Here is a 27,500-nt window from a genome sequence, read left to right as displayed (position 1 = left end):
TGGTCTCTCACTCAGACTAGAAATAACTGCTGCCATCAGACAAGATATGGGGGGTGGGGGTGGGGCAAGGAAAAAAAATAAATATTGCTATTGAGGGGAATAAGAAAGTAGAGATCACAATAAATTGCAGATATATCAATAGTTCATGAATGTACGGGCAAAGTAGTCTATAAAGTTAAGACAGTGTGCAGATAAGTAGATATGTACTAATAATAATAATTATAAATAATAATAATAATAATGAATGTAAGTGCAAAGTAGTTTATAAAGTTAAGAAAATGTGTAGATAGCAGATAGTAGATATTCTATTGTAATTGTCTTGCCTGCATGCAACTACATTATGATAAAACTGGGTTTTTGTAACCACTAACCCCAAAAACTATATTCATCTTAATGACATGTTTCTTTTTATACATCTTGAAATAGATTGGCTATACTCCTGATTACTGACACTGTATATTATTGTATTGCTACTTAATGCCTTGTAATAATCCTATAACACTGCTGTTTAATGCTAATTTATAATGAAAATTGTATAATAGGTTGGAGCTTTTCTCCCTGGGCCTCTACTGAAAAAGGGCTCTTCACCTCAGTCAGACAATCCCGGTCAACAAATGTAAAATAAATAAAATAAATAAATATGCATATAGACAGCATGGTAATATAACTGAAAGCTAATTTATCAACAATGCAGGAACCAGCCATTCCAGTGGTATACAGGGATAAAGCTATAACTACAGCCTAGCTGACCCTATCTCAGTTATCTGGTCTGTTGACTGATATAAATCCAATCCAGGAAATAGCATGCAGATCAGGCAAGTAAAAAAGAATAAATGAAAATTTAGCCTACTTCATTAAATGACTGCAAACTCATGATCATTGTCACACAATGACATATAAAACAGTCAGAAAATTTGAAATAAATAGGTCACTTATAGGAATGGAAAAGTACCTTTAAAAGTACAAAGATGTGAATGCAGGAAACACAGTGTATATATGTCACTTCGTCTCTGACTGATGAGTTAGTATAGTTCATGCTGACAGGGGAACTGAAGCATACCCTGACACTTATTTGTTACAAAGCAGAGGAAGTAATCTTGGATAAGATGTTAGTATATTACAACATATGGAGATAAAAATGTAACAGGCTGCAAGCTTGAAAATCAAACCTATGAAACTATGCTGGCTATATATTCATCTATGTGCTCTGTTTACAGGTGCAGAGGTGAGCATTAGGATGTAGGCACAATACAGGTATTGATGTGACAAGAAGCATAACCACATAATATATGCAGAATGGAATGAATATTCACCAATCAAAAGCACTGCAATTCACCTTAGTTAAGGTGATAAAGCTCTGACTCTGCCTCAGAAACCTCAAGATGGACTAGCAGGCTAGATAGTGGAATTGATGAGTGGAGGATGATGGGAGTGAGCATCTGATGCAGGCTCTCCCATCATGGGCAGTGCTAATGATCATCGGGCAGCTGGGCCAGAAATGGAAAAAAGCACAACATTGTTCAGGAAGACATACAGAACAAGCATAGTTATGGCTAAGAAAACAGAAATAGTAAAGCATGCATAGAGTGGGTAAGAGCTAGTATGCATCCTTATTACCAAAAAACACTAGTGCCCAAGTTGATGCTAAAACTGGATTGTTGCTTTGCTGCTCTTTTGTTGCCTGTACTTGGAACACGTGCCAGCCCTGTGATCCTAAATATTGTAACTGATAAGTCAACCGACATATTGTTCTAATTTTGTTCACCTAAAAAGAAATGTCCATGTATTGCTAGGGTATTTAGCACAAGAAATGCCTCAAAGGAGATGCTTTTGCCAGTATCCAATGTATTTGTTAAAAAAACTTAATTATAATAGCCTTTTGGAACTCAAGTAAATCATTCATTAAAAGGGAGGCTAGTGAACTGCTGTTTGAATTGTTAGAGCCTGCACTCACTTTACTACAAAGCAAATCATGTACAGGGGTATGGCTAGCAGCCCAGCATGGACGAGTAGCTTTCCTTAGCTATGATTGTCCCTGAGAGAAAAATTGCATCAAGCAAACTCCTAGGCAAGAAGATACCCTGATAGATGGAGAAAGGGATTGCTTACACCATTCAATTGACTTGGGAGATGACAGCTAAGCTTACAGAGAAGGAAATGATGACAAATAGTGCTAGATATGTTGCAAATCATTTCCCTAGAGACTCAGCACCCGCAGACATGGATTACCCACTAGCAATAGTGCATTTATGCTATGCAGGAAGAATACAAGATGTGTGCAGAGTACCATTAAAGAGCAGAATGATAAAATATCAAACCAACAGTTGTGGATACATGAATTACAGTGAGAAATTAAGGTGGTGGTGACTAAAACAGATAGAAAATCAGCAGCAGAAATGAAGCATAAGACTGCAACAAGTAGCAGAGACAGTGACTGACTTACTTGTGTTGTCATACTTTCACAGTAAATAGCTCCCTGCTTTGATAATTCCTAACATGGACTGGGAAGAAGATGGAATTCACAGAGTGAGGAGGAGAGTAGAAAAGTCAAGAATACCAAGATGGATTATCCGCAACTTTCATCTGCCTGCAGACAAAGATTGGGTTCTAAGTAACATTTACCTGCCTTATAGTGTTAAGGGAGGACAAATCCCTTGCAACAGCTTTTCAGGATTATTCAAAATCTCTTTATCAGCAATGAGTGGTGTTCAGTGAAGTAAGATATGAGCTGAAGTGCCTGGCCTATGTTTCCATAGAAAAGTTCTTCACTCTGGAGTTGGCTCACCAATTTATCTGATAAATACAGGACACAACAGACCATGATCCTCAGCAAGATTTCAGAGGGGTGGAAGTAAATATTTCAGTAGGGAATCCAGAAAATAGTACCCTCCAGGAAATGGACTCATGTTCCAACATAAGAAGGGTGATGAAAATTAAGGATACAGCTCTCTAGTCAGATGTGACTGCTAAAAGGGGCCCAAGAGGATGAGCAAGGAAGGGACATCCTTCCAGGATTGTAAAACAGGATATTGCAGCTGTCAAACCTTCATAGATGGGCAAAAAACAGAATTCATAACCAGAAACTATGAGTTCCCATTCACAAAGTAAACAGAAGAAAGTTGTAGAAGTATACAAAACTGAGCTCGCCATTGTCATAGAGGTAGATAGAGGCACAGTCTAAGAAGATGGGAAGATGGTTCCAAGTTCAAACTCAGCAGATACAGGCAGATCTCTGGGAATAGGAAGATCACAGAAATCTAGAAGGCATTGAGAAAGGTCTATGTAATCAACACGCACTACCAAATTTCCTGATACACCAAGGAGCTGGAACACTTTAGATATAATGCAGGGCTATCTGAATAAGCCAGGTAAGGATGTGAATTCTTAATAGTGTTTTTGGAACACTGAAGCATTTACAGTGCTGTATTTTGCAAAATGACTGTAACAAAGGTTTTATATGATCGGGAACATGTTCAAGAAGGTCTACTTGCAGAAACAAAGGACTAACTTTAGTTGATTCATGTTTAGTGTCTTTGCATGATACAGCAGCTAAGTAAGGTCCTGGGATTCTGTATTTGTAAAAAAAGACTGTAGCAGGAACCTGGCTTGTCCAATATGTGTATACCAAACTTCATAGTCTGTTTTGACTAGTTTAACATGTGCAAAAAGAATTGAATGAAGTAAATGCTTAGCATATGTTAAACATAGTTAACAGACGAGTACTTCTACCTTACTAAAAGGACCAGTAGCATTACTTGAAAATGACTGTGGAATATGTCTGAAGCTAACAGATCTCCTGTGTGTTTATCAGGATTTTTGCCTAATATATCTGTTTAAATAAGCTGATAGCAATGACTTGGGGGGGATGCTGCATGGGGTAAGGACTGATGATGATGCATAATTTGTACACTGTTCTTTTAGATGTGCATTAGATGTTCATTGTATGTGTTATACAATGCAGTATGAAAGTAAGAAGTACAAGCTTATGTTGCACATATGTATTAGCAGGTGCCAACATCTCATGTGAAGATAACATTTTAAAGAGTCACTGTCATTCTAATGTTGCTTAATAGGAATGTGTTTATATTACAGGTGCAGCTGAACAGGATCTTAGCAGCATACATTCATAGGATCAAAGGAGATACAAAGCAAGTGAAACCTGAGGTCATTTCCCCCTTGCTAGTACCAGTCTTTAGGCCTTACCTCTCATTTCAAGGAGACTCAGGTCAGTCATACCAGGGTTGAATTTATTATAAATACTCACTGAGTTGTCCAGCTCATTTTTAAATGTAGAGAATATACCACACTGCTTAACTTGGTGAAAGGGTAGGTGCTGCCTGGCAAATCTGTATTTTCTCTTAGTCTTATTTATTTGTTTTAGTAGGTTTAAATCTCTGTCCCTACTGTTAGCTGGACTGTTTGATATGTTGAGGTACAAGCATAGCTCTCAACTATAGGGATTTTCACAGATTTTTGCCCCATATTTTTGATCTGTTCCTCATAAAATTTGTGGTTTGCTGGCAAATTACTATGGATTAAAGTCACTGAATAATGACATACATTTGAGTTTCAGACACATAACTTCTTCCAGAAAATGCATGCTAACACAAATTTTGTTAATCTAGGAATTTTCTAAGTTTATAATAGCAGTATTTAAAATCTGTCTCTATTTTTAGGCCTTTGTTCCCCATTATTTTAGGTTTTATCCAGATTTCTTACATTAAGATGTTGAGTTGTATGGGTACAAGAGTTATTGGACTACTGGATCCCTTATATCCCCTTTAAGTATGACACAGGTCTTCCCTAAATAGTCTATATAAAACTTTGCAGAGAGATAAGGCCTCTAGTCTATCATTGCAGTTCACATCTTTTATTACTTAGGTGATTTGGAATTCCATTTAAATTTGATAGGGGTATTTGATGGATGAAGTGATTGCCTTTAGGGGTCATAGAAACCCTCCATGGTAGTAGTTAGGTATTACTATTCCATGCACCAATTCAGGTTTTGTAGCAGGCAGTAGATCCAGGGGGATGCAAAAGGGTGCATGTCAGTCAATCAAAGATATGTTCAGGAAATGGCAAGCGAATGAGAGAGCCAGGACATTTGGGAAAAAAACAACTTTTACCAGTACTGGATTTCTCTTTTTGATCCACTGTTGTGTGACCTCAGAGTAGGTATATTTAAGTTCAAGTGTCCAGGGGAGCTTGCCCCATGCAAAAACAGATACTTCAAGGATCCCCAACAGTTGTTTCAGTTATTCTTTTCTGATCTTTCAGCACTCAGTGATAGCGTTGTCCATCAAGAAACGTAATTTCATCTAAGCATCTTTTTAGATCTAATCCTGGAAGGAGGTGAGGTAGGTGAGCTAAGAGGGTGGGATGGAAGGAAACAAGGAGGGAATATAAATATATATTTAAAAATAAATATAAATGTAATATCATGAACACTGAGGGATGCCATCCCTGATACAGAGATTAGGAGGTAGTTAAAGAGAACAATGGAGGACATATTATTTCAGCAAATAAAGTTGAAAAGGAAAGAACACTTGAAACTGGGAGGTAGAGAATGTAAACTGTGATATGCAGTACAGTTCAGGGGGTGAGTAATGATTATAGAAAGGACTTATTCAAATGTGTAGGTAAAAATACTCAGACATGATGAAGAAAACAGGTGGGTTATTACAAGTTAGTATACAGAGACCAAGAGTGGAATGTTGTAGCAGTCAGTGGCCCAGACTCAGATACCCCCATTTCTTTGTAGCTTTCTATATTATATGGCAATAGTTATGACCAATATGGTAATGTGAACTTACTGGGGGAGATTTTAATGTAGTGGTCATTTGGAAAATGGATAGACAGCTGGTTGGAGGGAACAGAATATTAGGACAAAGGAGGACCCAAGGCAGTTGGTAAAAGTAAAAGGATTGGTTGGTGTTTGGCGATTAAGGCACTTTTAGTACAGGAATACACCTTCTCTGGTATGGTAGATACATGAGCTAATCCTTTAGACCGATTTTTGATGAAGGGTACAAGAATCCTACAATGAATGCAGATAGGAGATAGGTGGCCTTCTGACCATAATCATATAATAGTGAAAACTGACATTGCAAAACATAATAATAGAAGTTGCAAGTGGGGATGGAAAGCATAGCAGTGGGTTACATATCAAAGATGTTTAGGGGAACAAAAAAGAACAGATGGTCTTAGACTATAACACATGAAGGCTAAGCAGATGTGACATACTTGTTGGGATGCAATGAATTCTACTATAAAAGAGTATTTAATGATTCTAGAAGGACAATTGGGTGAGAGAAGAGGAAAAAGAATGTTAGAAAATCAGAGGCATGTCTAAGACAGCTGCAACAGGAAGCATATAAAATAATGAGAGATATACACATTACATAAAGAAGATATGGCTCAAGGACTTATAACTTGTATTAAGGAAGTTGAAGCAATGATGGTAAAGAGGGGCCTTATCAATACAAAAGGCATCTGGTGATGTAGGGTGAAAAGTCAAGCAAGTGGCTGGCACAGAAGGTGAAAGATAAAAGAGTAGAAAGGGGTCATTACAGAAATGAGGAGAAAGGAAGTTGTGATTATGAAAATGGAGACATTTTAAAACTATAATGTCTGAATGCTGTATTGCACCGCATGTCTCATGCTTTAGGAGTGATACAGGGAAAAAATATGGGGATACATAAAAGCATGACGGGGAAGATTATATTGCAGATTATACATGATGGACCTGATGAGGAGGTACAGATATGTGAGGTTTCAGAGATTATATGAGAATAACAAAGGATCAATACTCTAAGGAGTGATGGAATTCCAGCAGAATTTTATGAAACATTGACTCTTCAGTGTTGTAATACTTAAGCAGAGTAAATAATATGGGAGAAGAAAGGGGTGTACTTCCTTAAATATCTTGCTAAAGCTATTATAGATCTCATTCCCAAAGAAGACCAAGATAATAGTTATCCAAGGAGTTGCAGACAAGTCTCTTATAAACAAAGATGCAGAGATTATGAAAGCCATCAAAGCAAAGAGATTCAAAAAGGTCATACACAGATTGGTGGAATGAGGACAGTGATATGCCTATCAAAGTCTGAATGGTAGAGGAAAGATGGTGGCATTTAAGAGAATTTGTGGATTGGGTGCAAACAGAGGGATTGACTCAAGCGGGAGTGAACCTCTTTGATATTAAAAAAGCATTCAACTCAGTGAAGTGTCCGTTTTTATTTAAAGTGCTAAAAGAGTTAGGTTTTGGCCCCAAGTTTTAAAACTAGATCGCTGTTCTTTATAATAGCCCAAGGGTTGGTGGTAAAGGGGGAATTAACCAAGGACATTTGTATTAGTCAAAGAGCAAGCTAATATTGCCCATTATCCACATCTTTATTCATCTTAGTGACTGATGTATTAGCTCAGTTTGTTAGATCATTTCTATCAGGCATCCACTGTAAATGGAAGTTGTTTTGACTTTTTGCAGATGATTGCATGCTTGACATAGACAGGTTATACTTGGTAATACCAGGGATGTATGAGATTTTTGAAAATTTTAGATTGGAATCAAAATTAGAGTGCAACTATTCTAAAATATTTCAAGATAGAGTAGAAAGGTCAAAGAATGCTATACGAGGAAATTTAATAGAAAGAAGGAGGAGTGTGAAATATCAGAGTCTAAAAATGAAGGAAAATGGAGATGAATTAAAAATCAATTATGATAATCTTTTAGAGCAGATTAACTTGTTGATTATAAGATGGTCTAATAAGGTTTTATACTAATTTATAATCCCCCATAGGGTATTATGCATACTCAGGTACCTACCTTGTTCTAGAAAGGATCAGACATGGATAGAGAGAGTACATATTACAATAAATTCAGATGTTGAGAGGGGTATGGTGTGATTGTGAAATGAAGGCTAAGATTACCCAGCAGATGGGAAGGATAGGTAATGCCCATTTTCTCATCTTTATTATGACAGTGACTACAGTATTTGTTTTTCAAAATATTCTATAGTAGAAGGATGAAGAAGAAGGACCAGAGATGGATAAACAATAAGGCTCAAAACTTTGAATGTATATAGTAAAGAAATGAAGGGGCATTATGAAGCTGTAATGGGCCTGTTCCACATAAAACTATGGGACAACCCATAAATTACAATTCAAAGTAAAACAGTACATTGTGGTGACGAGCAACTAATTATGTAGCAGATGTGTTCCATATGTTGGGAGGCTCCATTCAGAGGCTTCTGGTGTGACAGCAAATTAAAGCCAGGTATGGCATAAAGAAAGGTGGATGGCTGTATTATGCACAATTGAAGATGGGAGTTGTACAATGGCTATGGAAGAAATGAGGCAAGGATTGGGAGGAAGTATTGCAATACATTGGATGGGGAAGGGGAAATCCTAAACATGTAAATGTAGAGCACTTTATGCAGACTTAGGCATTGACACAAGAAGGAAATGGAGAAATTGCAACTAAGATGGACATATAAAAGAAGGTATCACCTTCTAAATCTACATAGACTGAGTACTTGAAAAGAATTGTGAGGCTGAAATCATTCCCTATAGCTTGAGTCACACACACACACACACACACACACACACACACACACACACACACACACGCACACACACACGCACACATATATATATATATATATATATATATATATATATATATATATATATATATATATATACACACATGTGTGTGTGTGTGTGGTTTACCATCATAATATTGAATGACAAAATGTCTATCATTTGGTCAAAAAAGTAGATCCCAACCCAAAACACTGAATTGTCAAAATGTCTACAGTCATTACATTGAAAAAGCAATGAGATCAACTCTACTATTTTATTTTGCAGGCCTGTGCCCCCCACACCCCCCTACTTAAATATATCATCTCTGAGATCGAACTACAGTGTAGACATGGGCAAATTCAATAATTTTGACATAGTGAGTTTAGGCTAAATTAATTTCAACATTTTGATCATTCAATATAGTATGTTCGACCAATTCAGTTTCAACCATTTGTCATGCAACATTCTGATGGTAAACCTAGATATATATATATATATATATATATATATATATATATATATATATATATGGTTCCCATTCAGAAGCCTGAAACATCATAAGCCTGAAAATCAAAATCCTGAAACCAAAAGCCTGAAAATTCAGAATCCTGAAAACTCAAAATCCTGAAAGCCCAAAATCCTGAAAGACCAAAATCCTGAAACTCAAAATCCTGAAAACACAAATAATGCTAATATGTCACTATAAAGACACTAATATCTACCAACTGACCCTGACCCTAACCCTAACCCTAAGGTCCGTCACTATCGCACACTCACCTGACCCGCGCCCTAACCCTAACTCACTTAAACCGCCCCTAACCCCAATATTTGTCACTATTGCAGACATGCCTAACCTGCGCCCTAACCCTAACTCACTTAAACCGCCCCTAACCCTAACATAAAACCAACCGCACACTTACCTGACCCCAACGCATGACCTAACACCACAGGGCTAACAATAGCAAAGCCACAATTACATCAGTATGTCTATTTTGTGTTTTCAGGATTTTGAGTTTCAGGATTTTGGTCTTTCAGGATTTTGGGCTTTCAGGATTTTGAGTTTTCAGGATTCTGAATTTTCAGGCTTTTGGTTTCAGGATTTTGATTTTCAGGCTTATGATGTTTCAGGCTTCTGAATGGGAACCATATATATATATATATATAAAATTATAATTATATATATATCGTGGTTTCATAGATGATTTAGGACACTGGTGCATATTTGGCCCAAATTGCAAGTGGGAGAAGGAGAATTTTGCTGATGACTTAAGCAAATTTGAGGGTACTGTATGGAAGAGTGGAGAAAAATATTAAAGATAAAGTGATGAAAGGTCATTTGGAATGGAAGATGGAAAGAATAGGAACAAATGACATAAAATACTGTACAATAAGATGGTATATACACAGAAAGATAGGGAGGGGAAAAAGTGGATTAAAAGAGAGAGCATGGCAGAAAGTGAGATTACAGACAGGTGGGTAATAATGGAGTTTGGAACAATGTAGAGCTAAATGGAAGGTATAACTATGGATGTCAACTCCTGAGGGATTGAATGAATTTTTAATAACAACTGACATGTCATACTGTTTTATATTGTGTTCAGAATGGTAAACAATGTGCCTGTTACACTGCATCTTATATGATGGTGTGTGTTGAATGGTATTGTGCTGAAATGCTTATAATATAAAACCTCAATAAAATTATAAAACAGAAAGGAAAAAAAGCAAATTATTCACTAAAGTGGTGTTCAGTGCAAGTATAAAAGATGGAGTTTCCATAATAACTGTATTCCAGCCATCCTTCAGTTTTCAGTAAAAGAGCAGATCTAATCCTCCTACAAGACCAGAAAAGTTTACAGCCTTGTCACTGTCTAAGGTGGGAATGCACGTAGCACTTCCTAATAGCCTCGGTCACTTGGACAATGGCTGTAAGGATACTAAAAGTCCTAAACACACCATCCAATGAAAACAACTAACTGGCAGCTGTATGCTGTTGACACCAGCAAGTGGAACTAAGAGGCTAAAAGGGATGAATTCTGAAGAAACAAGGAGGCCCAGACCATTCATACAGGAGACACCCTGCAATACAGATTCAGCAGGGAAAGAGAAAAAGGAAGGCACGACAAGAAAAACAAACATTTAAATGTATGTATGTGTAGCTACTCTGGAGAAGCAAGCCCCAGCACAAAACTAGTAGTAGCACTATTTGTGTGAGGTAGCACTTGTCAGCCTGGTGAATAAACCACATTGTGTCAATGTTATTTATCATTTCACTTTATTCTCAGTTCTTCCACAGTGTGACTATGGTCTCTATAGTTTTGTCAGTCATCCTGCAGTAAGAGATTGTATTTGTCCCATACATGCATGAATTTGTTAGTTGACACCACTTACTCTAATCTGTCCCTAGTTGAAACTCACAGTAAAGAAGCTTTTTCTCCATATTAATTATTCGCGATATTCATGTTATTAGCTAATTCTGTGTAAATCAACATTATTTTGAGCAGTTCCAGTTTATGTTAAAGGCTTTAAATGTAATTTAATAGAGACTCATTCAAGCATTACTTTGACTCCCTGCAGCCTATTATCTTTTTTGCAAGAAATTAAGATAGTATGAAAGCGTGGATGATGTTTTTTTTTATCTCGTGGAAATCTTCAATGTGCAACTTTGCTGACACTTTCAAATGTGGAGTGACAGCCCTTTTCAGTAGTAAACACTAATGGATAACGACATCATTCACACAGGATGGGGAAGGGAGATAGGTAATGATGCAGATTAGTAGAGAAAGTAGCCCTAAATTGGATACAATGTGCATTATTTCAGCTATGATTCTCCCTCTTTTTTCCACCCTACCAGAAAAACTGAGTTTAATTAGAAGAATGCAGCAACAGTCACAGGAGGAGGTATAATGTGGTGTTGAATTCCATCCTGGGCCACTCTAAACCCAGGACAGAAAGGCACTAACATGGGCAACTGTTGCTCTACACCAATAGTCAACTCCTCCCTGGTTAGATCCGACCACAAACTAATCACCTTGGAAATCCACATCCCTCCCACCCCCCCACCCCCCACAAAGGTAACCACCATGAAAAACTTTTTCAAAGCTAACTTTGGGCTCCTAAAAACAGAGGTGGCTAACTTCACAGCACTCATGCAAATGGAGAACAGTTGCACGACCGCCGAATCATACACCAATGCACTGTATGAACACGTACACAAATGCATGGATCTCGCCATACCCAATAGAACCAAGATGATCTCCTCTAAAAAAAGAAGCCAATCTGGTGGTCCCCTGCCATAAACAAACTCTACACCAGAAAGAGGAAACTTATGCAGAATAACGTTAAATCCCAAGACTGGAAAAACTCCCTTATCAGCCTCAACAAAAAGTTGAAATCTGTCATCAAATCCTCTAAAGCTAGCTATGAAAACAGAATTGTAGCAGATAGAAAAGACAACCACAAGGCCTTCTGTAGTTATGTAAAGAACCTCCACAGCAATACCCAGATTTGCTCTGTGCTACTGCACAATGGAACCTACCATGGGTTGGGAGGGTGGCTTAATGGCTAAGGTGTTTGCCTTACAAACACAAGGTGCAGGGTTTGAGTCTCACAAGGGATAATTGGCTAGGCTTAAAATGGCTCGCAAGGGCAGTCAGCTTAGTACTAAACTATGAACTATGAACCTATGAACTACTATACCAAGCCAATAGATATTGCCAATATACTGTCCGACAGATTCAGTGCCAACTTTTCCCCTCTTTTCCCCCAAAGGACCAATCACAATACCAGAAGACTGCCAGGCACCGAGTATTACTGCTGCACAGGTTAAAACAGCACTGTCCAAGGCCAAAAATACAGCTTCTATGGGAACTGACAATATCCCTGGCTGTGTTCTACATGAACTACAGAGTAAATTGGCACCTCACCTGTGTGCCCTGTTCAATCACAGCCTCACCTCAGGCTTTGTCCCTACCGAATGGTGCACTGCTAAAGTCATCCCTCTCCACAAAGGAGGTGCAACTACAGACCCTGGGAACTATCGCCCCATTAGCCTGACAAGTCTGATATGCAAAGCTATGGAATGCATCATTATGGACCTAATAAACAAGGATATAGGGAATCTCCAAACTCTGGATCCCACACAGTTTGGTTTTGTGAAGGATATATCATGCCTGCTCAAATTGGTCAACTTCTTTGAGTCAGTCACCAAAGCTGTGGATGAAGGCAAGTTGGTTCATACAGCCTACCTTGATTTGGCCAAGGCCTTTGATACCATTCCCCACTCAGGAATCATAGAAAAACTCACTACGCTACGCATTAACCCCTATATCAATAGGTGGGTTGCAAACTGGCTCACAGATGAAACCCACAGTGTGAAAGTAGCTGACTTCAAGTCAGACTGCCGACCAGTCATGAGTGGAGTCCCACAGGGATCGGTCTTGGGTCCTCTCCTGTTTGGTATCTACTTCTCAGAAGTTCAGTCCAACATGAAGGGAATCTGGCTGACAAAGTTTCCAGATGATTACAAGTCAGGAGCCATTATTAACTACCCAAGTGATGGCGACATCCTACAGAAAGGCCTCACTGAGACCAACGACTGGTGTCAGAACCATGGCCTTAAGCTCAATGCCAAAATAATGTGTTTTCATCCCCTTTGCGAAAAACCCAGTCCATGAACTACCACATCGATTGTAGTCCACTGAACACAGACATTGTAAGAGGCCTGGGAACACAGGTTTAGAGCAACCTCTCTTTTGACCACCACACTGCCACTGTGGTCAGAAAGTCCTTCTATGTGGCACATCTCATTACTAAGGGTTTTGCATCCAGGAAGAAAGATGTCATTGTCTCCCTCTACACTTCCCTCATTAGGCCAATCATCGAGTACAATGCCCCATTTGGCATGTACATCACTAGACACCTGCAACAACTGGAGAGGCTGCAAAAGTACCTCACAAAGAGGATCCTAGGCCTTAAACATTTGTCCTATATGGACACACTCAAAAAACTCCAACTATTCTCTGCCTCATATAGTCTACTTAGAGGCAATCTCTGCTTGAATTAAAAAGACATGTCTGACCCAGTTCTGTTAGAAATGCTACATCCAAAGAAATCCCAATCCCTCCGCACCACATGCTCCAGAGACCTCAGCCTCATTACCACAATCAACAGAATGTGCTGGAGGGACAGGTTCATAATGCAGAGACTGCCCATGCTCTGGAATAGACTTCCCATACATGTCAAGCAGAGCACCTCACTGTCCCTCTTCAAGAGAAATCTTGATGTATGGATGGGAAATAGGAAATTCACCCTGGGGATCACTCTAGTGGCTCTACTCGACAGAGGCTCTGGAAACTATGGTCGTGTGGCACATTGCTAGGATAATTTTATGGGTTAGGCTTGTAAAGGCTCCAGGGCCATTAGCCTAGTACACACCTATGAACCTATGAACCTTTTTAAAAGCAAATAATCTATTAAATGAGGGAATCCAGACATTAGAACTATATGACATTTGAAGACTTCTTCATAAAAAGGAGACAGTATACATATTTACTGCACAAAATTACAACTCTTCAAGCTTATTTATGACTAGATAATTTCAGATAAGTTGAGACAAATATAGCTAGTAGAGATTCTTCTTTTTCTCACGGTAATAAGATGGTATGGAATAATGCTGCTAGCACACCGTCAAACCCACCTACAAAACATCCAAACAACTGAGGACAGTTTACAATACCCCATATGAACAAAACTGGCCTATTTGGGGAACGATTCAAATAAAAATCAGTGGGGAAAGCTAATGATGATAAAACTGGCATGTTAAAGGCATAAAAGCATTCTTTCAGCTACAGCAAAGAGCTAGTCAAATACTATTACTATTCTCTTTAATATAGTTGAAAAATCATTCCATTTAGAATATAAGGGCCAATTTAAGTGTTATCAGCTCCATCACACAGTCTGACAGCCTCCTTACATGTAATATTTCAAGATCTTTCTCCCCTCTTATTGCTTCATATTATCCACTTATTTGTCATTATAATCACCTCAAGCCAGGAATTAAGAATCTTCTGACTTACATTGAATATTTGTAAATTCATACATGCATCACTTGTGTGTATAAGGTTTTTCTACAACAGTCAATTACTTCACTCTGTGGCAACAGTACAGTTCTAAACATATTAACCTACATTACAAGATTACCTGAGCAACAGCTGAAATGTATACACAGTAATTTTGGGCCCACTTTAAAAGCCTCCAACAAGGAGGGTTCCTATCAGCAGACCGAAGTTGCATGTTTTTGAATGTGACTTGGTCGAACTGACAAAACCGAAACTGCAAAATATCGAAGCGGCATGTAAGCGAATTTTTTCCCTGGGAAAGAATTTGCTTGGCCGCTTCGGTACTTTGCTGTTTTCGGCACTGTAGTGCAGTCTGGGAGTTGGTATATATAAGTGGGGGGGTGTTGGGGACACAGCTCCCCATGTCGGGGGGTGTGGGGGTGAAGCCCCCCCTACTTAATGTTTTAATGTGTTTTCTTTCTTTTTTTTTTTTTTTGTTTTTTTTTTTTTTTTTGTTGGAACAGCAATTTTTTTCCAAGGGAAAAAAATAGCTGTTCTGACAGTTTGGTTTTGTAAGCTTTTGCTTATATGGGGTCGATCAATCACCGTTCACTTACCTAAGCATTTAGTGATCTAATATAGACCCAACAAGGATACACTAGACAGGGAAGGATGAGGACTACGAAGAACAAAAGGTTGGCAGTTCATATAAGTTTGAGAAATGTAGGCTTGTTCAGCAACTATGGATATATCTAGATAGCCTCCTTATACAAAAGAATATGTCATATTTGACAGATATATAGGCTTTGTTTGCACCCCTTTTTTACTCACGCTTCTTCTACAACACTATTTATCTAGACCTCAGTAATTGTCCACCTATATACAGACAACCCTTTGAAGAAAAAAAAAAACACCTGAACATCTGTTTTGTGGAGAACTGCAGACACATGCACATGTGTGCTGACCTCCACAGTACTGCTGATTTGTGCTGACTTCCTCACTATGGTTAACATTATAATACATGGTACAGCTCCAACTTGTATTGCTGCTCACTGTAGAAAGCAATCTACTCACTGTGGACACATCTCTCATTGTTACTGAAGTGATCACTACTGTAAAACCAAACTGCAGAAATCTAACTAATAAAACTATATCATAAGCTTAAGATTAAAGTAAAACAGAATAAGCAAAGAGTTTCATATACTTATGATTAACTAGCATTGCACTCTAACCAGCCGATATAAAGAGTTTCATATACTTATGATTAACTAGCATTGCACTCTAACCAGCCGATATTAAACATACACAATTGTGATTCATATTCACACTCTATATTTATCATTCTACAAAATCTTTTGCTAAATAATAAATAAATATATATATTATTTATTTATTTATTTATCTATTTATTTATTTATTTATGTGTTTATTTTCATAAACAAAATGTAACATCAAATAATGCATATAGGAAAATAAGTACACTCTGGTTTACAAAGTCCATTGAACATGTGGGAGAAACAGACAAATGTAGGTTTTGTAAAACCAAACTGGAAACAGTCGCATACCTCATTGCTGGTTGTGACATACTAATGGCAGAAGGACTGTATAGTGAAAGGCATAATAATGTGATAAGACTGTTACACTGAGGATTGTGCAAATGTTACGGTACTGAAGTGGCACTGGAAACATGAGCCACAAAGCGTCATAGAAAATGATGAAGTCTACATCACATGGGTTCATCCATTACGAAAAGTTCAAAAGATAGATGCTAGAAAACTGGATATAGTGGTCCATGAAAAGAAGAGAAAAGTGGCATTGATCATTGAAATCTCCACATCCAGTGACTACAGTGTCTTGCATACAGAGAGACACAAAGTCATAAAATATCAGGATCTGCAGGCAGAAATGACAGCAATGTGGAAGAAAGATAGCCAGACAGTTCCAGCAGTAGTAGGAGCAACAGGTCTTATAAAAAAGAATATACAATCGTATTTAGATATGTTGCTAATACATATAACCCTGTATGAATTGCAGAAGGAGTCATTACTGGGCACATTTTGGGTGCTGCGAAGAGCACTTTTGACTGACACCAAGATTGAAACAATACTAATTTCATGAACTTTAATCATAATTTGACTTTGGAATGGGGTCCATCCTGTCATGGTATTTGAAACCCAAAAGATGTGGAGAAATTAAAAAAGGGTAAATAATACAATTAATCAAATACTACAGTAAGACAATATTAAAGAAATGCAGTATATAGCATGTAGTAATGGTCTGTTAAAATGACTGATGAGTTACAAGAAATGTAGGACAAAAGAAATTGTAATATAAATGTAAACCACATTTTGATAGAAATATTACTGAATAAGAAGCTAGTGTGACAGAATTATGAAATAGTATACTAAGGCAAAATGAAAGAGAAGATTAAAGTAAAAGAGGAAATTATGTGTGAAATAGAGTGTGCGAACAATGAACAGTATAAATGAGACTTCATTAAAAGAAAAACAAAGAGGGAGTAATTAAGTGATTTCACAACTGAGGCACATTAATGGTATTCTAAGGTGAAATTTCCAGGACTGCTTAAAAGTAAAGAGGATATTAATAATTTAAGATCAAAGGGAGTGGTGATCCAGTCTTCAGGTAAGAAAACACAAGGTATCCTGTCTGTAATTCTGTGACTAAATATGTAAATTTGTCAAGAGTGTTTTGTTCATAGGTGAGAACTAGGCTAGCTGCCCCTGCAGGCCATTTTAAGCCTTGCCAATTTCCCTTTTGGTGGTTGAATTAACCTATCCCATTTGGTGTTAGATTGTTCTTACTGATTCCAGGGTTGATAATTACATATTACCCCTAGTGAGAATAATTGCGATTGTACCATAAATAATTGTTGGGTCCTACACATGGGATAAAGCATGTGCTGTTTGATCAGAGGTTGCTCTCAGTGACATGTCATTTTAGTGGGGAACATAGGGTTCGGCACTGATTTATGCAGAGATGTTTGTGTAAGAACAGAAGGTGATAGCTTTTTCATACATTTAGTATAACTTGTTAAGAATGTTGCAGGAATGTTTGTTAGTTCATTCTTAAAATGTGCATTTAGTAAGTTAATACTATATGTATTCTAGTCACTGATGAATGGTTTAAATTGCCTATAGCATTATCTCAGTAAAAAATGGACACAAGAATTCCATTGGCTAAAGCGTTTCTTGCAGTAAAAGTTTGTTTATTCTGCAGTGGATTCCTAATCTTCAGTTTAAGACTGTTATAATAATGATGATGGCATGGTGTCTAAAACTGAGCATGCTGCCAATAGTAATGCTGAGGTATTTGCATCAGTGTATAATTTTGGTACAAAATATTATTTACTTTAATTGTATTATTATTATTATTATTATTAATATTATTGTCATTATTACTACTAGTAGTAGTGATTGCAGTAATAGTGGTAGTAGTGGTGGTAGTTTTTGTAGTAGTAGTAGTAGTAGTAGTAGTAGTAGTAGTGGTGGTGGTGATGATAGTAGTAGTAGCAGTAGCAGTAACATTAGTAAGAGCTCTGGTAGTAGTAATAGTGGTGGTGTTAGTAGTAGCACTAGTAGTATTCGTAGTAGTGGTGATGGTAGAAGTACTAATAGCAGTGATAGTACTGGTGATGGTAGTAGGAGTAGTAATAGCAGTAGTAGTAGTGGTATTAGGTGTAATAATAGCAATAGTAGTAGTAGTAGCAGAAGTAGTGGTAGTGGTGGTAGTAGTAATATCAGTAGTAGTTATAGTAGTAGTGGTGATGGTAGTAGTAGTACTTGTAACAGCATTCGTAGTAGTGGTGGTAGTAGTAGTAATAATAGTAGTAGCAGTAGTCATGGTAATGGTGGTGGCAGTAGTAGTAGTGATGGTAGTAGTAATAGCAGTAGTAGTAATGGCAATAGTAGTAGCAGTAGTAGTAGTAGTAGTGGTGATGGTAGCAGTAGTAGTATTGGTAGTAGTAGCAGTAATAGAAGTAGTAGTAGTGGTGGTGGTGATGGTAGTACTAATAGCAGTAGTAGTAGTGGTGATGGTAGCAGTAGTAGTATTGGTAGTAGTAGTAATAGTAGTAGTAGAAGTGGTAGTAGCAGTAGTAGCAGTAGTAATAATGGTAGTACTAGTAGTAGTGTTGTCTCTCTGGCCAAAACTCATTAGTTTCATTTTTGTCTTATTTAGAATGAAAATACAGTCACTTAATAAGATAGGGAGTGTCTCTATGGATTGCAGTAACTATGATAATAGAATAGCTGCATGGTCAGCAATACACATAATTATAAAGACATCTGTGTGTTGAAGAAGTTTAAAGCTGTTTGTGTGTAAGTGCATATCATTAATAAAGACTGCAAAAAAAGTGACCCCAGAATGTAGCCTTATGACTCCACTATGTTTTAGTTAAAGTTGTCTGATAGACAGTTTTAACATTACTTTGCTATGGCTTTTCTCTTTTAAGTAATTTTTGAACCAGTCGAATACATTTTTGTGTCTGTGTATTTTGGGTAGGGGAGAGCATTAGAGAATTGTTTGCAATTTTTGACCTTTAGTTTGTGACCTTCCACGCATAAAGATATCATTTTAGATTCTTAACAGCTGGGGTGGAGAAAAGCATTCTCTGATACACTGGTTTATTACTAAGGTCAAAATCTAAGGAATGATATTCACATTTTAAATGCTGCTGTAGGGATTGTGAATGTTGGCTTTACAATAAAAACATACCTTGCTTTACATTTTCATAATAATGACCCATGACTGCTCTGCAAAACATCAGACAAATCACATCAGCAAGTTTGCCGACAATACCACTATGATTGGCCTCATCAGAAATGACAATGAGAAGGCATACAGAAAGGAAGTGAATCAACTCATCAGGTGTTGCACCAACAATAACCTAGCATTAAATGTTGACAAAATAAAAGAAATCATTGACTTCAGGAGGAAGCATGGGTACCACGCACCCATCACCATCAGTGGTACTGCAGTGGAGAGGGTAAAAAGCACCAAATTCCTAGGGGTGCACATCTCAGATTACCTAAGCTGGGCAACATACACCTCCAGCCTTGTAAAGCAAGCCCATCAATGTTTCCACTTCCTCTGGAGACTACGTAGAGCAAACCTCCCCTCCCACATTCTCATAACCTTCTACAGGGCCATGATTGAAATAATACTAACAACATCACAGTCTGGTATGGAAACTGATCATAAGCAGATCACAAGGCATTAGAGAAGGTCGTAAAGCAGGCCAGGAAAATTACAGGATCGAATCCCCAGCCCTTACAGGACCTTTAATCTTGCAGATGTTATGGCAGGGTCGTGAAACTGATAAGGGACAAGTATGATCCCACACATAGACTGTTCACCTCCTGTCTTCAGTGACATGATACAGAAGCATCAGGTATAGAACATCAAGAGTCAGGAATAATTTATTTTCACAAGTGATCAGACTGTTGAACAACTAACCTTAACAATGTCAACATTCCCTCAGTTCATGAGAACATCATACGTGCAATGTGATTGTCTTTACTGTTGTAGAATTAAATTATTCTATTTATCTACGTTAGTCAATCTGAACTAAATTATTACTTGCACAAGTACAGGAACAGTGAATTATGCTATGCTACTATCCTATCTTAAAATTGGTGGTGGGTAAGTTATCTATGTGTGCATTCATATCAGTACTGTCTAGAATTTCTTCTGTTATATGCTTCTTTCACCCTGTTGTGAAAACTGTTTTTCAATGTAAACAAGCCTGAAGCTATAAAATTTCATCCGGTGATGCATTGCATTTGTTGATCTGAATGACAATAAAATTTACTGGGTCTATATTAGAATATCGAAAGATGTAAACACCAAATGTTTAAATGTTGAACTGTATTCAGCGAAAGCAGAAAATATCGAAGCAACAGAAAAGCAAATTTTTTCCTAGGGAAAGAATTTGGTTGTCCGTTTCTGTTGCTTCAGTATTTTCAGCACTGTGGTGGAAAGTTATGGGTTGGGTTCAGGTAAGTGTGCGACTGAGTGTGGGTTAGGTTAGTTAGGGTTAGGGTGCGGGTTAGGTATGTGCGCAATTGTGTGGAAGTGAGGGTTAGGGTGGGTTAGGTGAGTTAGGGTAAGAGCGCAGGTTAGGTATGTGTGCGATTGTGTGGATGTGAGGGTTAGGGTGGGTTAGGTGAGTTAGGGTTAGGGCGCGGGTCAGGTAAGTGTGCGATTGTGTGGATGTGAGGGATAGGGCGAGGTAGGTGAGTTAGAGTTAGGGCGCGGGTGAGGTGAGTGTGTGATAGTGACAGACCTTAGAGTTAGGGTTTGGGTTAAGGTAAGTGGATAGTTAGTGGTGTGTGTATAGTTTAGTGTAGGGTTAGATGTAAGATTTTAAGTGTATGTGTGTGGATTGCTGTTTGTTTGATGTGCTTGTGTTGTGTGTATGTGTTTTGGAACAGCAAATTTTTTCCCTAGGAAAAAATTCACTGTTCTGTATGTTCGTTGTTTTCAGATTTCGCTGAATACAGTTTGACATTTAAACATTCAGTGTTTACATCTTTCGATATTCTAATATAGACCCAATTTACTTTGGCTTTGATCTTGTTTGTGTAACCATGTTTGATGTAATAGGCACTAGACCAAACACATATGCTGAATATTTGCCACCATGTATAGAGGTGAATATGTATATAATACACCTTGAAGCCATCCCTGATGACTTGTTTCAGTGCACAGAGACACTACATCAATGGAATTTGTGTTATGTACTGCTGTTATTTTATTTTCAATACAGTATCTCTGTAACAATCTCCATGGTGCTGAAGGATGGAGCTCAGATTAAGATCCACCAAGAGACTTAAGTTTGAGCAGTAGGATGGTTAGTAGAAGCACCAGCCAGAGCATAGATTGAATGGATAATAACAGCTGCCCATCTTCAGGGAGAAATTTAGGCAGTTCTGACTGCTGCAGGGTGGAGTGAGACTCCCAAGGCTGTTCAGATCACAGATAATATGAAGGCCAGTCAAATATTTAGTAATCCCACACATAGGAGCATGCAGGGACATGCAGAGTCCCTCGTAGGACTGCTCTCTCCCATAAAAGTTCATGCTCCCATTCATAAATAAAGTTATCCTTCCACAAGCTTTTGTGCAATATCTCTTTTCTAGCACTTGTCCTCTGTGAGAGAATAAATAGTTTACGTGGGGAGAAATGATGGACAACTATTGATGGAGGTAGTGCCCTGCAAAATAAAAAATAAATGAACACATAAACAGATAAAATAAATGTCATTGCACAATACCAATGCACCTTGCAGGTTTAGAGATAATCCATATTTTTATTTATGATGAAGGGTCTCTGATTTTGTTACATAGGTTACAGCTCTGACTGTTAGCCAATGGCCCTTAGATAAGTAAAATATAAAGTGCACATTGCTTAAATAACTGATTCCTCTCTGTTTCATATCCAAACCTATAATTAACAATACTTCTTACTCTTACTTACACCCACTCTGCCGTCTTCATTCTGTTTACTCTTCATCTTCTTAGCATTTCCTTCCTGTGCAAACTTTGATTTGACCCTACCTTCCTGTCATATTGATTATTTTATTCTATTTGAAAGACGTCCTATATTTTGAATGCTACTTGTTGATATTATCTGTATCTAACTGCCTCACATTTACTGCATTCATGACAACATTTGTAGATGTTTATATTTTATGTGCTTCTTTTATTAATTTCAGCATTTCCGATTGGATCTTTTCTGACTTGATCTCCACTGAAAATGGAGTCACTTGATCAACAACACAAAGTGAAAAATCCAAATTACAAAGAAGGCTCAGAACTGAAAACAAGACAACAAATTTATCCATATCAACAGTTTAGTCACCACAGGAATAACATATGTTGCACATGTACAGGGTAGGCAACACAAGACCCATTTCAAATCAGACTGGCTTAGTAAAATAAAAAAAAAAATATACAATGACTGCGATTAGTATTCCAAAATGCGCATGCTGATTGGCCAGCCCAACCAGCATGCCATTGTAAATCCGACTTATACTAATAGAAAAAGGTCCGGTCACCCAGACTTTTTCCATTAGTAAAAGTCTTAATTTTTTTTTTGTTTCTATTAGGTAGCAATGGAGAACGGAAGATCTCCGTTGCTGTAATCTCGCTATGTTATATGTTTAACATAGCGAGATATGTTAAAAAAAAAAAAAAAAAGCAATGGAGCTTTAAAAAAGGGAACGGACATCTTCCTATCTCCGTTGCTTTTTTTAAAGATATCTCACTATGTTAAACTCATTTAACATAGTGAGGCAGCTTTAAAAAAGCAACGGCGATCTTCCTTTCTCTGTTGCTTCCTCAACACAGTTCTAATGTACTGTGTAAGCATATGCATGTGCAGTACATCAGAAAAAGTCCCAGGATAGCGGAAAACCATGGAAGGGCACCATGCAGGTATTATACAAAGGCATTATTTAAGAAAAGTAAGTATTTTTTTTCTTAAATAATGCCATTGTATAATATCAATAACCCACGTCTGGGTGTGAATAATGCTAGATTTACCCATGATTGTCTTTGTTTGGCCACTCAGGCTTCGCCCTCGTGACCAAACCACACCAACCATGGGTAAATCTAGCATTACCCACACCCAGACGTGGGTTATTGCTTAAATATCTCACACATTCTGTTCACCCACAGACACAGTGAACGCCTCCTTCCTCCCTTCCTTCTTTCCCATTATCAAATGCATAAGTAAGCATCATCCAGGTCACAGATCCAACCTCTACACAAACCTCAGAAGTAAAAAGGAATCATCTTTATATGAGAACAATGTGATAAGGCTGTTCATCAGAGGAACCATGCACAAAGGCCAGCAATACAATATACTTTTCACATGCTGTGTAACAAATGCATGTGTGCTATAAAACTGGATGAATTTCTTGGACCTTGTCTAGTATTTGTAAATACACACATAGAAGACTTATGCATAAAACTGAATCTAACAAAGGCTAGTTTCAATCCTGCATGGTAGCGCTCTGAAATTTTAAACTACAGTAAATGCGGTAGGATCAGTCAGCAAGAATTCATCACAGTACATGTCACAGTGAGTTAGATATAGATGTCTAGTATGGACACACTGTGTACTATTAACAAAATACATGCTATGCAGTCAGCATCTAGATGTGAGTAATATATGAACTTATTAGTAGATGCTGAGGTTTCACTGTGACACATTCTTGCAGTTCTTCAAGAAACTGGGGCCAGCACTATTCAAGCCATTCAATCAATGGTATCGTTGTTACATATAACTCTCAGCCTCTTTGTGTAATTATTCGGGACAAAACCAAAAATACTGGAGGACAAATGCCTAAAATCAAGGACAGATTTTAAATACTACTCTTATAAACATAGAAACTTGAGAGAGTGATAGGTTTTCCATTAGTGTGCATTTTCTGAAGGATCAAGAGTCTGACACTCAAATGCCTGTTACTGTTTAATGAGTTTAAGTCTCAATTATTTGACTGAAAGCCACACATTTTATAAAGGACCAAAATTATAAAGAGAAAATCTGGATTTTCTGAAAAATGTATTTTTATTTGTCTATTTATTTATTTATTTACTTATTTATTTATAGCACTAGGCACAGGTACCCTTTTTCAGAGGAGGCCAGGGAGAAAAGTTCCAAGGTATTATATTTAATGTAATCAATATTTATAATACATTTTATAATACAGTTTTAGTGAATGCATAGTATAATAACATTTGTATTGATATTCACAAACATTAACTTTACAAGCCTTGTACTGAGACTTTACAGATAGAAGAGTGGTATATAAGATGGGGGTAGTTTAAAATACAATAGAGTAAGGTATTAGAAGAAATAAGCAAGTATGAGCGATTACAGAGAAGTAGTGCTGGAATATCAATTTGGTTGTGCTAATTAGAAGTAGGTATAATAGTTTAAGAAGTACAATAAAGTGAAGTATTAGAAGGGGATAAATACGTTAAGTGATTTAGTGCTTTAAAGGGGGGTATTAGAAAGGTGATGAAGGGTGTTACACCTGGATGAGGCACAGGGACAAAGCCAAGAGGGCGAGAGTAAGTCTTTTAGTAATCGTTTAGTTTGACAAAATGTCTGGATAGTTGTGACATAGTATTATTTGTCTTGCGATACGTTTATCAGTACAGATAGCTGCTAGTATCTAGGTCACTTGGAAAACAAACACATCAGAAACCACATGACTAAGTCAAAACAGAAACCCAGTGATTATGCATAAAATTTAAAAATGGTCATAATTACCCAAAATGATTACTCTGGGAGCAAACCAGCCACATGTATCACATAAACCTAATCCCAAATCCAAGCATAGCCATAAACCTAAAACTAATGCTAATGTTAGCTTTACATGTACGCTTTTCCCTAACCCTAAACCTTACCACAGAAACTAAACCAAGTATAACCAAACCTTAAAACTAAATGTAGCCCTAACCATGACCAGGAAGTGTTACTTTAAGGCAAATCTGAAGTCTACTCCTTACCCCAAATCGAACTCTAATGCTACACTTATTCCTAAACATAATCCTAGTGCTAACTCTAGCTCAAGACAAAATCAAAACCTCAGTCCAAACCCTTTATCCCAGATCTGAACTCTAAATCATATGTTATTTACCTGTAGAAGTACTGCAACAATCACAATAGACCAAAAGGCATTTCAATCAATAGCACATTAACACACAGTGAATTCATTGCATCAGTTGCTCAAATGAAACTGACAACAGGATTTGCTCAAATTGTCTGTAAACAAGTAATTTAAATACGAGGTGTGTGTGGCAGGGCAACATCATCATCACAAAAATAATAATGATATGATTCTGCAAGGTGAATGGGATACAAATTAATAACATCTGCCCCCTATTAACCCCCCAGCAACTAGCACTGTGCTAAATATAGTCTCATCTAACAAAACTAAAATAGAAGAGGTCACCATACCCAGTAACTGGGAGTCATCATAGATGGCAAAACTAAATCTGACTAGCACATCAGTGCTGTTAAAAAGTAAAAACAAACAAACAAAAAAAAACTCACAGCAAAGTTGGGCTACTTTACAAAGCCAGCCATATGTCACTGAACACAGCAGGAAAGTAACTGCAACATCCTGTTACTTACAAACCTGCTGTACGCATCTACAATGTTCACCAGTCTTCAGGCTATACTAATGAACAAGCATGAATGCTACTGTAATAAAATAACTACATTTCCATCCAGTCTTCCAAACTACATCCATGAGTGCATTCTCCTGCAGAACTTGAACTGGCTAGAACCACCACATTGCATATCATATGCACAGCTGATAATGGCTCATAAAATACTATATCGTCACTCAAACACTCTGTAATTAATAATGCAATAAAATGCTAGAAACCCCAAAGAAACCTTCAGTCAAATGAGAAACACCTAACAGAATCTCAGAAATTTAGTAACTCATTTGGGGACTCTTTATATACCGTAATCATAGACTAAACTATGGAACAGCATTCCCTTCCCCATCAAACACATAAACCACCTCTTCTCTTTTAAGACTCTACTCAAATTAAATTAGATTCATACTATAATCTGCAAATCTTCCTAATCTCCAGGATAAAAATGCCCAAATACTCAAGCTGTCTTCTTTTTATTTATTTATTAAATCATTTCTTCTTAACTGGCTTTTTATGTCTTACTGGTGTGAGCTTATTGCACTAATACCATGAGAAATTTATGCTTTATTATTCTCTTATCCCATTACATATCAGTAGAATTTCTGAATCTGTTTGAACCTATCTGTATTCCCCAAAGTATAGTGGGAAAAGAGTGCACAATATCATATTTTTGATCTAGTCTGCATCTTAGAGGGACCATACTTTTAGCATGTTAAGCAAAAATAACAGCTAGAATTATTTCAATATTGATGAAACCCTTCTTATCTACATGGTCTGCATATTCATTAAAGTGCATCTTATTGTCTACTATAATGTCCAAGGCCCCAAACTACATGCAGCTATATCACTGCTGACCATTTACTGAAAATGGATATTGTACATTGTGTCTTCATAGACAGGTACATTATTCTTTCTGGTTTTGAATAATATTAAGTTATTATTGGCCTATGAAGACATATAAGCAATACCTGTTACCTATAATTGGACTCACCCAGAATATGCCCACTTTAATATGACATTAACAGCTTTTTCTAACAAATTCTGTTGAAGTAAAAAAAAAGTTAAAAATGTAAGTAAAGATACAGTTTTTCCTTGATTCTACAGTACTAAGGAAAAAGCCAGTCAGCCTGTGAGGCCCTGATGCTGAGTCAGATTTGGTTTCACATAATAATTCCTGCACCCTAGCTAAGATGATATAAGTGCAAATATTAACTATGCAAAAGTGTTACTCTGTTAAAAAAGATCTTTATTTTAATAAAGTTCTGAGAATGTTTTGAAAAACAGATCACCAATACTATTACCGTTAGTAACTACCGGGTCCATATCTTTAAGTACCAAGTTACTAGAAAATGACTTAGAAAAACTTGCATGCTTGAAAAATACCTTATTTGTAGGATGTGTAACTAAATTCAGTTTATAATCTTTGTTGTTTTTTCAAACCTAAGAGTTTTTTTTGTACCTTTTGCTTGTTTTAAGTGAATGCCTTTGAAACTTTAATCATTTAGTTTTTTTTCTTTTAACACAACTTAACATACTGTATATATGCGTTTATATCACGTTATCGAAAGCTGATAACGTCGAACACCATTTAATCGAACCTAAATAATCTAAAGCACACAATATCGAACATTCAGAACAGCAAATTTTTTCCCAGGGAAAA

Source organism: Protopterus annectens, chromosome 3.part0 (genome assembly GCF_019279795.1).
Source record: "Protopterus annectens isolate FY-2018-M chromosome 3.part0, PAN1.0, whole genome shotgun sequence".
In the NCBI taxonomy this organism is placed as follows: Eukaryota; Metazoa; Chordata; order Ceratodontiformes; family Protopteridae; genus Protopterus; species Protopterus annectens.
Note: the sequence above shows the minus strand (reverse complement) of the source record.